This window comes from Gopherus evgoodei, chromosome 1 (assembly GCF_007399415.2).
Source record: "Gopherus evgoodei ecotype Sinaloan lineage chromosome 1, rGopEvg1_v1.p, whole genome shotgun sequence".
NCBI classification, from domain to species: domain Eukaryota; kingdom Metazoa; phylum Chordata; order Testudines; family Testudinidae; genus Gopherus; species Gopherus evgoodei.
The window spans coordinates 58,499,701-58,514,516 of record NC_044322.1 but is presented as its reverse complement, the minus strand read 5'-3'; the positions used below and the strand labels follow the sequence as shown (position 1 = coordinate 58,514,516).

At 40.8% G+C, this 14,816-nt stretch overlaps 1 long non-coding RNA gene across 2 annotated transcripts in view; it reads left to right on the top strand.

Moving 5' to 3' along the window:
• The first annotated feature begins 12,809 nt into the window (after window positions 1–12,809).
• Window positions 12,810–14,816, top strand: part of LOC115652988 — a 61,515-nt gene continuing 59,508 nt past the window's right edge. For both annotated transcript variants that reach the window (XR_004000815.1, XR_004000810.1), the window contains exon 1: window positions 12,810–12,911. This is a non-coding gene — a long non-coding RNA (uncharacterized LOC115652988). The remainder of the gene's footprint in view (window positions 12,912–14,816) is intronic.

The following is a 14,816-nucleotide window of genomic DNA, read 5'->3' as shown; positions in this document are numbered from 1 at the left end:
TTTTAAAAACCTTATTTACTTTACATACAACAATAGTTTAGTTATATATTATAGACTTATAGAAAGAGACCTTCTAAAAATGTTAAAATGTATTACTGGCGCACGAAACCTTAAATTAGAGTGAATAATTGAAGACTCTGCACACCACTTCTAAAAGGTTGCCGACCTCTGATCTAAACCAACAGTCTCCTGTAAGAAATTAATTGATGACAGTATAGTCCCCCAAATTTGACATTGCCATAGTCATTAAATACAGAACCAGTGTGATCTGAGAGTCAGAACAAGAGACTGAGGGTCAGAACTCCTGGTTTCTATTCCTGGCTGTGTCAAGGACTTCCTGTGTGACTCGGTCAGATTTTTTGCCTGTTTGCATCTTGATTTCTCCATCTCTGCAATGGGGATACCACTAACCTGTTTTTGTTTCACTAATTGTTTGCAAAGTGCTTTGTAATCTTTTCAGGAAGGCTCACAAAAGTGTAAAGCATTGAAAAATGTGAAGGAGACATTTTACTCTCCTGGTGGCTATGGAAGGGATAACATGAGAATGACAAGGAAAATATTTTGTAGATCTTGTAGGCAAACTAGAAATGTTGTGGTTGCGTCTTCCTCTTGTTGTTCTCTTTGAGCATGGAGCATAAGAATGGCCATACTGGATCAGACCAAAGGTCCATCTAGCTTAGTATTTGGTCTTCTGACAGTGACCAATGCTAGGTGCCCTAGAGGGAATGAACAGAACAGGCAATCATCAAGTGATCCATCCCCTGTCGCCCATTCCCAGCTTCTGGCAAACAGAGGCTAGGGACACCATCCCTCCTCATCATGTCTAATAGCCATTGATGGACCTATCCTCCATGAACTTATCTAGTTCTTTTCTGAACTCTGTTATAGTCTTGGACTTCATAACATCCTCTGGCAATTGCCTGTCTGTGGGTATTCAGCTAGTGGTCCCACTTCTTATCCATCAGGCAGTGTCTTGCTAGTTTTGATGCTGAATCTTCCATGCCGGAAGGATTGCCTCCATTTCAGCATCAACTAATTGGCTTATCTGGTCTCGAGGCCCTTCTGTACTCATGTAATAGCCAAAGTTAAAAACCATTCTCAAGTCCAGTTTATAGCAGGCTGTAGCCAAATTGGGTTCTCACATGATTTGACCGGGGAGGCAATATGTCTGTATAAAATCCTTTTGTTAGAATAAGGTTCAAGACCAATTCTCCTAGGTCTATTCCTAGTATGAGTTTTTGTGCTATAAAAAGAAACCAAATTAATAAGGCATCATAAAGCATTTTTATACTCCGTCATTACTTCAATGTACACAAATTCCCTGGCTTTGCCCTGGCAACAAGGCATTGCAATGTCCCAAACTGATAATATAATGATGAAGATAATTTGGGAGTTCTCTGTCTATGGACAGACCCATACAAATCCCTACAGTGAACAGTTACTGTAGTCTACCGAGCTGCAAGTATGAATTCCATCTTACCTTGCCCATTTTCATCTCTAATCAGCAAAATAATTCACTGTGTCAATAATACACTGAGGCCACTGATGCTAATTTACATTCCTTTGTAAAGAATTTCAGATGAGTACACTTCACTTGCAGCCAATACTATGCTAATGAGAACTTTGCAATTCCAGAACACAGCCCGGCTTGATGTCCATGGACTTTGTACTACAGTAAATGACCTGTGGCATAGTTTTAATTAAAGAAGCCAGCACATATTTAAAACAACAGCTTACTATCAATTTCTGCAGCAAGTCTTAGCCTCTGGGTAATGTATGTATTTGTGCATACAGTCTATGTGTGGGTGGATTACTACATGAAAGGCCCAGAATGGAAAGTGTGTCATTTCTAAATGGATATAACATAAAATACTGCCTGGTTGGTTCCCTGAAGCAGCAGCTGCAGCTTATTGTTAGAAGAGAAACAGAAACCAGGGTTACACAAAACACACCTAGCAGAGATTGACGTGGAACTTATCCTCCTTCCGGTTCTCTTTTTGCACAGCTCTAAGAAAAGACCAGGCAAGTATTATGGGATAACATGTTAGAAACTGACATCTCTCTTGGGAGTTGGTGGAGCTGGAGCTGTCACTTGTAAAAAAAAAAAATCCTCAGTGGACATGCCTTTTTCAGTCACCCTTCTCCACAACTCCAACAGCGTGTTCTACAGTGACAGAAGCTCCCTTGGACTTTGTAGGCTCAATTTTCAGACACAAAGCATGTGAATCCTGTGTGAACCAATAATTGCGTTCACCCACCATATACACAGAAAGGTTTACTTTCCAGATATGGCCCTGGCTAGGGGCCCATCTATGCTACAAAACCAACTCGTGTTCTAAACAGAATCTGTGGCTATAAAATAAGCGGCTATGTGTTTTTTTTCTGTGTAAGACCAACCCTTAGGTTTCACTATTACCACCTGCTCATCCATTCTGAATAACACACAATCAGTTAATCGCTTTATTATTCACTTATCACACAGATATTGCTATAGACTGGAAAAAAAAATGGTAGCCTTCACTGGCTGCACTGCAGCGGAGATCATAGAATCATAGAATATCAGAGTTGGAAGGGACTTCGGGAGGTCATCTAGTCCAACCCTCTGCTCAAAGCAGGACCAATTCCCAACTAAATCATCCCAGCCAGGGCTTCATCAAGCCTGATCTTAAAAACCTCTAAGGATGGAGATTCCACCAGCTCCCTAGGTAACCCATTCCAGTGGTTCACCACTCTCCTAGTGACAAAGTTTTTCCTAATATCCAACCTAAACCTCCCCCACTGCAACTTGAGACCATTGTTTCTTGTTCTGTCATCTGCCACCACTGAGAATAGCCTAGCTCCACCCCCCTTCAGGTAGTTGAAGGCTGCTATCAAATCCCCCCTCACTCTTCTCTTCTGCAGACTAAATAAGCCCAGTTCCCTCAGCCTCCTCTCATAAATCATGTGCTAGGGATGTAGTGTAACAGGCTCAGTTAGGTGTTGTGTAACTTAGCTTGCTATATAGAGATGTATGCTGCATGTTGTTTCCGTGTTCATTGAAAATTGAATGAATGCTTGTTTTCTTTTCTTTCTGTCTCGAAGGAATCTGCACGGACATGAAGGAAATGCTGCAAGTTCATCACTCCCAGTTGTGCAGTTGTTTGTGTGCTTCACATAGTTTCAGAACAAACCACTCCTTGCTGTGTTTATTTCTTGGGTGTGTTTGCCTGGATAGCTCTGAGCCTCTCTTCCTCCTTTGGGACTCCACATCTTTGTCCTTTATTTCCTTCTCCTTTAAGGACCAAACACAGGAGCAACCTGTCATACCAGCTGAGACAGTTGGAACAAAGCTTCTCCCTGAAGCCATCAACCGTACTTGCGGATAGGCTGGGATGGTAGCTTGCTAGTGATTGGGCCAATCCCTCTGCCTTCTGGAGCTGAGCATGTAATCTCTGCAGTACTCCCACCTATTGACATGGGAGCAAGGGACTGCATGTGAGATCGACATTTGGATGTCCTTTGCAAAAACATTGCTCTTTCATCAGGCCACCAGGCTAGCCCCTCCTGTGCTAATTTTTGGTTCAGGTGGGTCTACTTCAAGGGATCAACAAAAGGTGATTGCTTATGAAAAAAGTCTTCTAATAAAGACAAAGCAGAGTTATGCTTGTCCCTTGGTAGCATCTTAATACAGAAGGTTCCCTCTTAAGGGTGACCAATTGTTGTTTTACCTTCAGAGGCTTACAAAACAATTGCCAAAATCGCATGACTAAAGCATGAATTTTACAATGATCAAAGCCAAACAGAGACAGATATTCCTGCATCTGCCACTGCTGTCAGAGGTAATGAGATTTATGCACCCTGGGTCTTTCTCTACCTAAGCTGAAGCATTTTCCTATCACCGATCAGAGAATTAATCAAACGAGTTAATGTGGGGTTTGGAATGAGGCCCTTAGATTTTTTCGTTAATAACGAAGACTTGACTTTTTCTAAGCCCATTAGAGGGACGTGCACTCACACAATGCCTAATGTTGTGCAACAACCTGAGTATTCGTGTTATTTGGAGGTTGGTTGAAAATGAGAGTCTAACGTGACTCTTCCCTCATTAATTTTACACTGAATTGTTATTGTGCTCACTAATGGATTCCTCCCCTTAGAATGCTGCCTGAGCGAGAGATTCATTCCCTCCATCTTCAAATTCTCACATTAAATTTTCCTTGACAGTATGTCAAGAACCCAGACCTGGCTCCATTCAGACCTCGACATGCAAACAGCAGCCACTGAAGGCTGTAGAACATGTCTCCCCACCCTGATGACTCATTCAGCCACAAGCAAGCTGGCGTGGGGACTCCTGTTTTGCTTATTTCCTCAGGGGCCTCCTGTGGATAAACAAAAGGAGGGTGTGGATTCCATTAAGCTACCCCTGGCTAGCTCTAGGTGGCAATGTATCATAGTAAAAATAGGTCAATTACATCTGCTTCAAAGCGACTCATAGCTAAGAATGCTTATGTGGCATTGTCTCAGGATAGAAACACCATGTGCTTGTACATTTTAGATCTGGGACAGTGTTTGTTTAAATGCATGCATATTGTAAATGTTATCTAAGATGGTGGGAACCATAGGGCTCAATTTCCCAGTGCTAGCTGAGTGTAAAAGGTTGGTAAATGAGAATGGTGGCATTTTACACTCACTGTGTGCTGAAATAAATGACTGGACAAGAGGCTGGTCAGTAGAGAGAAAAACCTGTTGGGTAGGGTGGTGGTTGTTTTGCTTTAATTTGCTTGAATAAACAAATCCAGTTTAATTCTACTGACTGCTTATTTACTTCAGCCAAAGAGCCTACACAAAGACAAAGTGACCTACTATGGTATACTCCTGATTATCCGACACCCTATTACCTGAACATGAAGGGATTTGGGTAATACAGAGGTTTGGATACCAGAGTAGAGATCCTTGGTTGCAGGGGCAGCCGCACTGCTGCTGAATGCTTCTGCAGCAGCTCAGGTAGCTGCAGCCCTGTTGTCATAGGAGGAGGGGGGAGGGACACGTGACAGTGGAGCTGCAGAGGCTCCCTGTGTTGCTGCTTCTGCCCTCTTGATGCTCAAACTCCTGATAACCGGTATAAAATCCATATCCCCCATGCTATTCGGATAACTGGGAGTATTCTGTCTATGAACTGACTGACATGCCATTCCTAATTATGAGGAAGCATCTCTGTTGACACAAAAATCAGCAGAAAATGATTTAGTCTTAATACAGCAAAGATGTGGAGTGATGTTTCTTCCGTGAAGCAGGACTACAGTAATAATAAGCAGAAACTTTACTATGTCCACTCATATCAAACATCACTCAGCTAGCGCAAAAGACAGGGACCTCAAAGCTCAGGCTACCTCCAATTTAGAATTCCTGGGCCTTGTTCTGCTCTAAGGGATTGTCTACACTCAGAAATTGTGCCACTTAACTATACTGAAATACTGAAGGCAATACAACTCCTAAGGTGGATGCAATGATATCAGTAAAAGGGTACTTATACAGAGATAGCTTATACTGTATGGGAAGGGGAAGTAAGCAGAGGTGCAAGTAGGGTAGTACGGTCCAGTATGCTGTGCCAGCAAGATATTTATAGCTGGTACAGTGTACAAGAAAGACACAGGAGCAGAACGTGGTGGCCCTATGCCGGCAGCTCCTCTTGTGCGGATGTACTGCCCCAGCCCTTCCACGCAGGGTCTCCTCCATTTGTACAGCTGGAGGACAGGGCTGGGGGCAGGGCCGGGGGCAGTCATGGAGTGCTGCCATCGTTCTGCTCCCTTCCTCGCTGTGGTTCTGAAGTCTCCGGTGCAGCAGGAGGACAGAGCCCCCCCAGGTAAGGGGGGTGGATCATGAGGAGGGGACGGGGAGAGCATGGGGGCCCCAGGCTGGGGGCATAGTAAAGAGGAGTCACCCCCATACCAATAAGAAATGGATTCCTCTTGCACCATTGGGAGTAAGCTACATTGGAATAATGTGCCTTTCCACCATTATAACTGCATCCACCCTAGGGGCTATAGTGCCTCCGCTATTTGGTAGAAAAATCGCACCCTTCACCAATATAGCTTAATTGGTACAAAATCTGTGTGGCACTGCAGCTTGGTGCTAGTATTTCTTTGGTATAAGAAATTCCATTGACTCCAATGGAGTTCCCCTTCATTGACACTTCCGATAAATAAGAGGAAAATAAGGGTCCCTGGTTCTGTTGTTTTATAAAAGCCAGACTCTTGAGATCATATTAACAGATTTCTGTGTGTTCGTTTCCTTTCTGATGTTCCTATAAACAAAAATGCAGAATGGCGAAGAAGAAATCTACATCCTTCGGGGACTACTGAAAACTTGATATGATCAGCCTTAATTGGTCCCGGTGGAGTCTGACATCTGCCCCCATCATGTACCTCTGACTATTCTACCATTGCCTGAGGACACCATTTCAACCAGCCAACAGTGGTGCACTGGCAGATGGAGCAGTTGTTGGGCTTTGTCTCCACAGCAGTATCTCAAAATAAGACCTTTCCCACTCGAGAACATGACTCCATCTCTCAAGATCATTCAGTTCCCAGTCCTAGAGCTGGGATTCAGGACTGAAAGATTCTGAGAAATGGAACCATGTATAGACCAATCAAAGTTTTGGACCCTGCCAAAACCCTTCTGTCTCTTGTGACTACTGTTGTTCTATCGTTGGAACAGGCACTGACATAACTGATAAAAAGGTCAGGCACACTGGGAGATAGGGAGTAAGGAAATATTTGGTAATTTCAACTGCTGCCATCAGGCTTGATTCTCTGTTGTCCTGGCACCTTGTCATTTACAGCAAAGCAAAGTGAGTGGGAAATGCAATCAAATCAGAATGATAGTGGTTTACATCTCCTTTGCGTTGGCATAAATGATTAGGCAAAGAACATAACAATGAATTGGGGCTGTTAGTTTTTATTTGTGTGATCTGTCTTCCCCTTTTTGCAAACATGTCCATTTGGAACAATTGTTCTGCCTTTCAATATGGCTGCAGTGCCAGGGGAACTGGCTTTCAGTTCAGCCTCCTGCTGACATTCCTTCTTCCTTGGAATAGGAAACAGTGCCAAGAGCATCTGTTTAAAGAACAAAGGGCAGGACGAGAAGCCATTTATGTTATGAGAACTTTACAATGCTCTTCTCTTCCCAGTGCCTGACATACCCACATGAGTCACTCCATTCTCTTGCTGGAAGTGCTACTGATCCTAAGTCTCAAACGAAACTCAGGGAAACAACTCACAGCAAGAGGGATTTTCTGACTGATTTTTAGCTCTTCTCTTTGTTATGAAGGGCACCTTTAGCTTGATTTTGTTAAAAGGCCAGCTGGCTTTACTGGTAAAACTGTATTTTAGTTATAAGCAAAGCCAATTTTTCAAAAAATGAATCATGGAAGTTTAGAGATTAAAAAGACACATTAGTTTACCTCAGGGGTAGGCAACCTATGGCAGAGGCGCTGAAGGCGGCAAGCGAGCTGATTTTCAGTGGCACTCTCACTGCCTGGATCTGACCACCAGTCTGGGGAGATCTGCATTTTAATTTAATTTTAAATGAAGCTTCTTAAACATTTTAAAAACCTTATTTACTTTACATACAACAATAGTGTAGCTATATATTAAAGACTGGTAGAAAGAGACCTTCTAAAAACATTAAAATGTATTACTGGCACACGAAACCTTAAATTAGAGTGAATAAATGAAGATTCGGCACACCACTTCTGAAAGGTTGCTGATCCCTGGTTTACTTAGTTCATTCCCTTGCCACTGCAGGCTTGTGCACTATGGTATATGCTTCTGTGGTTTGTCCAGGCTAGCAAATATTTCAAGCAATATAATGTCCAATACTTCTTTGGGGGACTTTTACTGCTAAAATGAGTTATTAGGAGATAACTCCATTGTTTAGACCTGGAGAACTTTCTCCCCTTTTCTTAATTTTGTCGCATTACTTCTATAGCTTGAACTTGTATTCTTTGTGTATGCAAAACTACCCTTAAAATCAATGGGAGTTTGATGTCCACAAGAAAGGGAGGATCAGAAATACTGTTATGTGTATGAAATTGTTGAAAAGATAGTTCCCACTTCTGCTTCTCACGTAAGACCTTTTCATGCAGCCCTTCTATCTACAGCATCTGCTTGCCTGGGACTGGTAACTTGTTAAAATTAAATTACAATTTCCTTATTCATTCCTGTGGTCTGTGGTGGTCCCCCCCACTTTTAAATCAAATCTTACAGAAAACTCATGTAACTGGCACACAGATCACTAGGGAATCAAGTGCCTTTCTTTTAAAAGAGGCTGTCAGTTTCTGTGCGGTAACATCGATGAGAGGTTAAATTCCTTTGTGTCTTGCTTTCCTATTAATGCATCTGATAAAATCTCTTTCAATATAGTTGATTTAATCTGCACTTTTTTTCACAGTCTGATGCAGTCAGGACCTATTAAAATGGTTTTACACTCTCTTTTCCTACACGGTTTGTTTTCTGATATTGGCTATTGATATAAAACAGCTTTGTTTTGGTTTTTTCCTGTGTACAGTTCTTAGCTATTTCGTTACAGTGACAGCTTCAATTTATTTTGCCTGGTGTAATTTAGTGGTTTTAAAGTGATTTTTTTTCTTTTTAGCTGGCCATCTTAAGCTAGTGCCTTTGCCAAAGATTTACTTTCCACCTCCTGATTTTTTAAATCAGGATGGGATGTTCTTCTAAAAGATCTACTCTAGGAATTATCTGGGGAAAGTTCTATGGTCTTTGTTATATCGGAGGTCAGACTGGATGATCACAGTGGTTCGTTCTGGACCTGGAATCTATGAATTGATGAATCCTTCTATTTCATTATACATAATGTAAACTGAAGTTAAGCCTATTGCTTAATATTGTGCTAATGCGCAGAATAGGCATATTCCCAAAATTCCAGTTGTTTTTTATTGTTGTAGAACTTGATTCAGGAAAGCACTTACGCTCATGCTTAATTTTAAGTACATGTGCACCAAGGAGTGGTGTGTAATTTTCCCATGTTACTGGGTCGGGGCTGTCATGAAGTATGGAGGAGTCAGGGCCCTGCATCCCCACTTCCTGTGATTCACTGTGACTCTCAGGATGCCAGTAAAAGAAGAAGATTTATTAGATGACAGGAACACAGTCTAAAACAGAGCTTTTAGGTACAGAGAACAGGGCCCCTCAGTCAGGTCCATCTTGGGGGGTGAGGAGTCCAGACTGAGGTTCTGGGCCTCCCCCCGTCAGCTCCAAAGTGACATACCCTCCAACAGTCTCCCCTTCCACTCCCCCGGCTCCTCCTCCAGCGTTTGTCCAGTTTCCCGGGCAGAAGGTATCACCTGGCTGCAACCCCCTCCTGGGCTCAGCTGACGTGCTCATGTATCATCCCTCAAGTGAAGTCACTCTCTGATATTCCACCCCCATCCAGCTGTTTATAAAGACAGTAAACCAGTAAAACTCCCATGCAACATTACCAGGTCAATACTCCCTACTTTGTCACAAGGGCTCGAGCTGGTTCTGTGTCGTATTACTGAAAAGGAACCCCTAGATAGTGAACCCAGCCCTGGTTGCTGCCAGCTCCACCTGGCAGAAGGGTTACACTTCTGTGCAAGTGAAGTCAATGAGGCTTAAACACATGCTTAAAGAAGGGAAGTATCTGCTTAAGTACATTGCTGATCTGAAGCCCTAGCGTAGTGGTTCTCAACCTATTTAACATTGTGGGCCACATATGCAGCTGTCACATGTGTTAACATATGTGTTTTATAGGCCTCATCCACACAATATATATATATATATATATTCCCTGTACAATCTACAAAAAATAAGGTTTGGTATTTGTTATCTGACAGCAATGTGATTCGAATCTTTCGTTTCAACCCTGGCAAATGTCTATCGAGAATTTTAATTTATCAAAATAAGTCAAAACATTAACTCTTAAAATTAATTTTGTCTAACTCTTACAGTAGTGGGGGATCTGGCAACTTCCTTTGTTCAAAGCCACCACATTATGTCATTGCTTAACTGCAGGGTTTTTTATCCTTCTTATGGCTTTGATATGAGAAACAAAAACATTAAAGAGAGAGTCCGCAGATTCTTAAAAAAAAAAAAAAAAAAAAAAAAAGCTTTCTTTTACTAGCTCCTCAGCACTGGTTTTCCGTGTTTGGCAAGCATCCAAAATTTTTTGTAAGATGCAAGTGTCACAGCGTCTGCTCCTGTAAACATGGCACGCAACACTTTTTGCTAATTGTTTTTGTGATTTCTCAAGGTGACTAATTTTCAACTTTCTATCTTCAGATTTTTCTGGGTATTTACTTTGAAAGTCTTGATGTTTTGTCTCAGAGTGTCTTTTTACATTGTATGTTTTGCACACAGTGAGGGCTGTACAAACAAAATGGCTTCCCATCTCTTTCTATAACTGCAAACATTTCTTTCCAGTCATCCTGTACCTTTCTGCTGACTACTGCCAAACTGCAATGCTTCTTTCATTCATGTTCCTTTTTTCTTTCATCAGTTTCTGAAGCTACCAATGGTTTGTTTCTATCTGTGAATAACAAACGGATTCATTTTCTCTTGTGTGCCCTATTCCGCTGCTGATGCGACACTCAACTATTCTCAACTGCTCAAATGCATTGCTCAACAAACTGCGCGGCACTCTTTAAATTTTTTTAGCAGGGTGTCACATGGGCCGCAATTGTGTACTGATTTGGATGGCAAGCGAACCCTGGGCCACAGGTTGAGAACCATTGCTCTGGTTGTAGCAGCAAGGAATTGTAAAACATGTTAGGAACACCAGTCCTGCTCTCATTGTAATTAATTTCCAAACTCCGCTTTATTTTAATGGAGCAGGAGTGGGTTCCCACTTACTAAAATATGATAAGCTTCATAAAGTTCAACAACAGGTTCAGGGCAATGAAAACAACTTTTTATATCCTGTGCAAGAGAGATCTCTACAGTGGCAATAGTAATACATAGAAGGAGCCTCATGGAACGCACACATTGTCAGTTTGTTCAGATGAGGCTTGGATCCAGTTAGGTCCTCACAGGAGAGTAGCGCTGCTGGATTGTTTTAAGCTGTTTATAAAATAATAAATCTACTGCACAGGATCATAGAAATGTATAAATCATGAGTGCAACAATTCACCAGTTTAAAATGAGATTTTTCAATGTCTTCTGTCAAATGTACCATTATTTTGCTTTCATGTGTTGTATCTATTTTGTGTTCATAAAATTAGGGGTGAACAACAATGGCTCGAGCAAGGCACTGACCAAGCTTCTTCCAAGGGCTCTCTGTCAATGTTCCTTCATTTGCATTTGCAGAATTCCTGCCATTCTGGTCACAGCCTCTCCTGAGCAGAAAGTGCAAAGAATTTCAAATTGTGAAGTGGTTTAGTGTAGCTGATCAGTTTCCAGAAGGGTTTCAGATCTCCAAAGTCAACAACAGCTCCAGTTGAACAAAAGTACTGAAGCATTTGTGTAACTTTTAAGCATGTGAGTAGTTGAATGATATGTGCTTTATACTCAGGGTAACTGGGACTTCAATCAGGGTTCAAACCCGTGACTAAATTCTGCTCTTTTAGGGCTTATCTGCACTCAAAAATTGTTCTGCTTAAACTGTAATGGTATAGTTGTAGTGTTACAACCCCCCACCCCCAAGTATGGACATAGTTATATTAATACAAAGATGCTTTATTCCAGTATAGCAATTCCTATATGGGAAGGGGAATAAGCTATATATCAGTATAAGGTACTATTATACCAGTACAACTGCATTCATAATAGGCATGGCACATGCACAACTCTTGCCATAAAAAGTCACACCCGTAATTAACATAGTTATACCAGTACAAAATCTGTATGTAGAACAGGCCTTCGGTTAGTATAAATCAATGACCTGAAATTTCTGAAGTTATTTTAATCATCACACTCTGACTGACAGCTGAATTTGGACCACTGGGTTTGTAGAGAAGTAAAAATAATTCCATATCATTCCTCAGCATACATTTTTTGCCAGGTTTCCATGCCTTCCTTGGGTGATAGTGCGCCAGTTAGACTGTATGCCCTGCCTTCTGTCCCATCCCCTCTTTGCCCAATGAGTTGGCCTTAAGGTTTTGGAAGTCCTTCCTACCCTTTCTGCCCTCTCCAGGGCCCTTAGGTATCACTTTTGGACATGGTTAGTTTAAAAAAGAAAAAAAAGAGTTTTGTTTTTAATTTTATTTAATTTATCCTTACTGGAAGCATTTAAAAATAAATGAATAAAGGATTTCATGCCTTTTCCAGATGGAAATATGTCTTTTATGCAGTTAGTATAATTATAAATAAAGTCTATTCAATTATATAAAGTCATAACGTCAGAGGAGAAAAGAGTGTTACTACACAGATATGTAATCATACCCTTTCCTCATTCTTAGAAAAAATATCTGATGCACCAAGTACAATTCTAAATAAAATTAATTAATCGCACAAAGGTGGCAAAATATTAGAGAAAGAGAAAAAATATCCCCATGCCCTGTTTTTTCTCATGTTATACTTGTAAAAGTTTTCAGTTTTAAAAGATAAACTATCATAATTGATGTCATTTTTTAATTTCTTTAGACCTTTGATTAAAAACAGTATGTTTAGCAAAAGGAGCTAGAGAAGATGGCAGTTTTAGATACCAGCTAAAAGAGTCAGGAAAAGAGAGGAGATGGGGCTTGCGGGGGATATGGTTTTGTAAGATAAGAGCAAAAAACTCAGGAAAGGAAGAGGGGTGGGTGCAGATGTCAGATGCTGTCTTTATCTCTGTTCCTCAAGCAGTAGGAAAGCTATGACTTTTCAAATTTTATTTTTAATGTCAAATGTGGAGAGTTATATTGTATCTGGAATCTGAAACATTCTTCACAATTTACAAATGATGACCTTTGATATGGTATGGTAAGGCACCTTCTCAGTCTCACCACCCTCAGCTGTTTTTTTGCCTTGGTGAGATGGGCTGGGGGTAAAACAGTCCCTTTTGGGTGCACAGGGCAGTCCGTCCTTCTCTCAGCCAGTGTTTTGGACTTGTTTTTCTCCTTTACGGGAGGGGATGCAGCCTCCCCTCCTGGAGAAGCTTATGCCCTTGCTGCTACTCACCTACTGGTAACTTGACTCCTTCCTCCCCTCTCTTTCTTTTTCTCCTTCCCCTCCCCTTTTCCCAAAGGGGGAGGGTTTAAAAAGGTCTCAAACAGCCCCTAGTTGGAATCAGCAGATTCTAATTGACCTCAGGTAACTCCTCTCAGCTGATCCTAATTGATCTCTGGTAACCTCTTCTCAGTTGAACCTGACTGACCTGTAATCACCCCTCCCCGATTGATAGGCAGGAGGGCCTTTTAACCTTCTGAGACTATTTTCTATCTCCCCTCCCTCCTCTCTTGCAGCCATCTGTCTTGAGTTTATCACACTGGATAAACTGCATTTAGAGAAGTTTTGTTTGTTGTAGGGGATTTTTGCATGGTATGCAATTTATTTAGGCCAAACTTTAAAAATAAACAGCTAATACGGCTGGGATATTTTTAAAAGGCTGGGACAGTATCTCTTTCCAACAGTATGTAGTAATTTTTGCTTCACTAGACCTCTTCTTCTTTGCTTAAGCCCAAGCCAAACTGGTGGAGAGGTGAAATATAGGGTGAGAGTGCTAGAGGTTACAGTATGTATAAAAAGACGTTATAAAATGTAAAGTTTTATAGGCGTGCAGGGAAATTACTTCTTTGGGGCCACTTCAATGTGATGGAAAATAAAATGGAAAAAAATGTTTCGCAGCTACCTCTATACAACACCAGTCCAAATGTAAAGATGTTGGTGCATCTTGATTATATCACAGGGATCTTTTTATCCATCAAAAAATGTCTGGGCTTGGAGTTTTGCACCAGTGTGGCTGCACTGTGCTGTCAATGGTTTTACCCCCCTCTATCTTCCTTTTAGAGTCTAATATATGTCATTGAGCATTAAGAAAACAAAAAGTCTTGCTTTTGAAGTATTTCTATAAAATGTCATTAAACCTGTAAAGACAAAAGTTCTGTTACATTACAGTGGTTTTCATCCCAGCCAGAAATGACCAGTCTTGCCCCAGTATGTATACCCCATCTTTTGGGCTCCATTGTAAGTTTTATTTATTTACTATTTCTCGTCCTTTGTGGAAAAAGTGATTAAACAGTCTGGAAAACCAGAGGGTGGAATATAATGCCTTCTGACTTTGGAGAGTGTTTCTGTGTCACACATTTACCCAGGCTAAAGCATAACAACTACAAAAAGATGAATATAAAATTGGTTCATTTAAAAGAAACAGAAAGAGAGAGATTTCAGATAAAGTTTTCCCCAGTATCCAAGCCTTCTACATCATCTCCTTGCCCTATTTTTCCATGTTCTCTTTAAAAGATTGGATTTCTCTCGCTCTCACTAATGGTTTCATGACTTTCAATATCTTCATATACTGTGCTAAATATGCCAATAAGTTAATAATGCAAAATATTTACTGCTAAAGCAACTAAGATATGTTGAATTTTAAGGAGAATATTTTGTTTGTATAGACTACCTCCCAAATACTGAAATATAGGTTTCCCTAATACTCCATTGCTCTTTTTACTTTATTTATTAAATCTATGTTCCATATGGGTCTCATAAATTCTGAAAGAGTTCCAGGTTTACCTTAACAACAACAAAAAACCATAATTTGTGGAAAGAGAAGTGCACAGTGTTATTATTTTACATAGAAAAATTTAAAATAGGCATACATTTTGTTTCATTGGTGTATTAACCAATTAACAGTTAGACTTCCTTTAAATTTGGCTGTGTGTGTTTTTT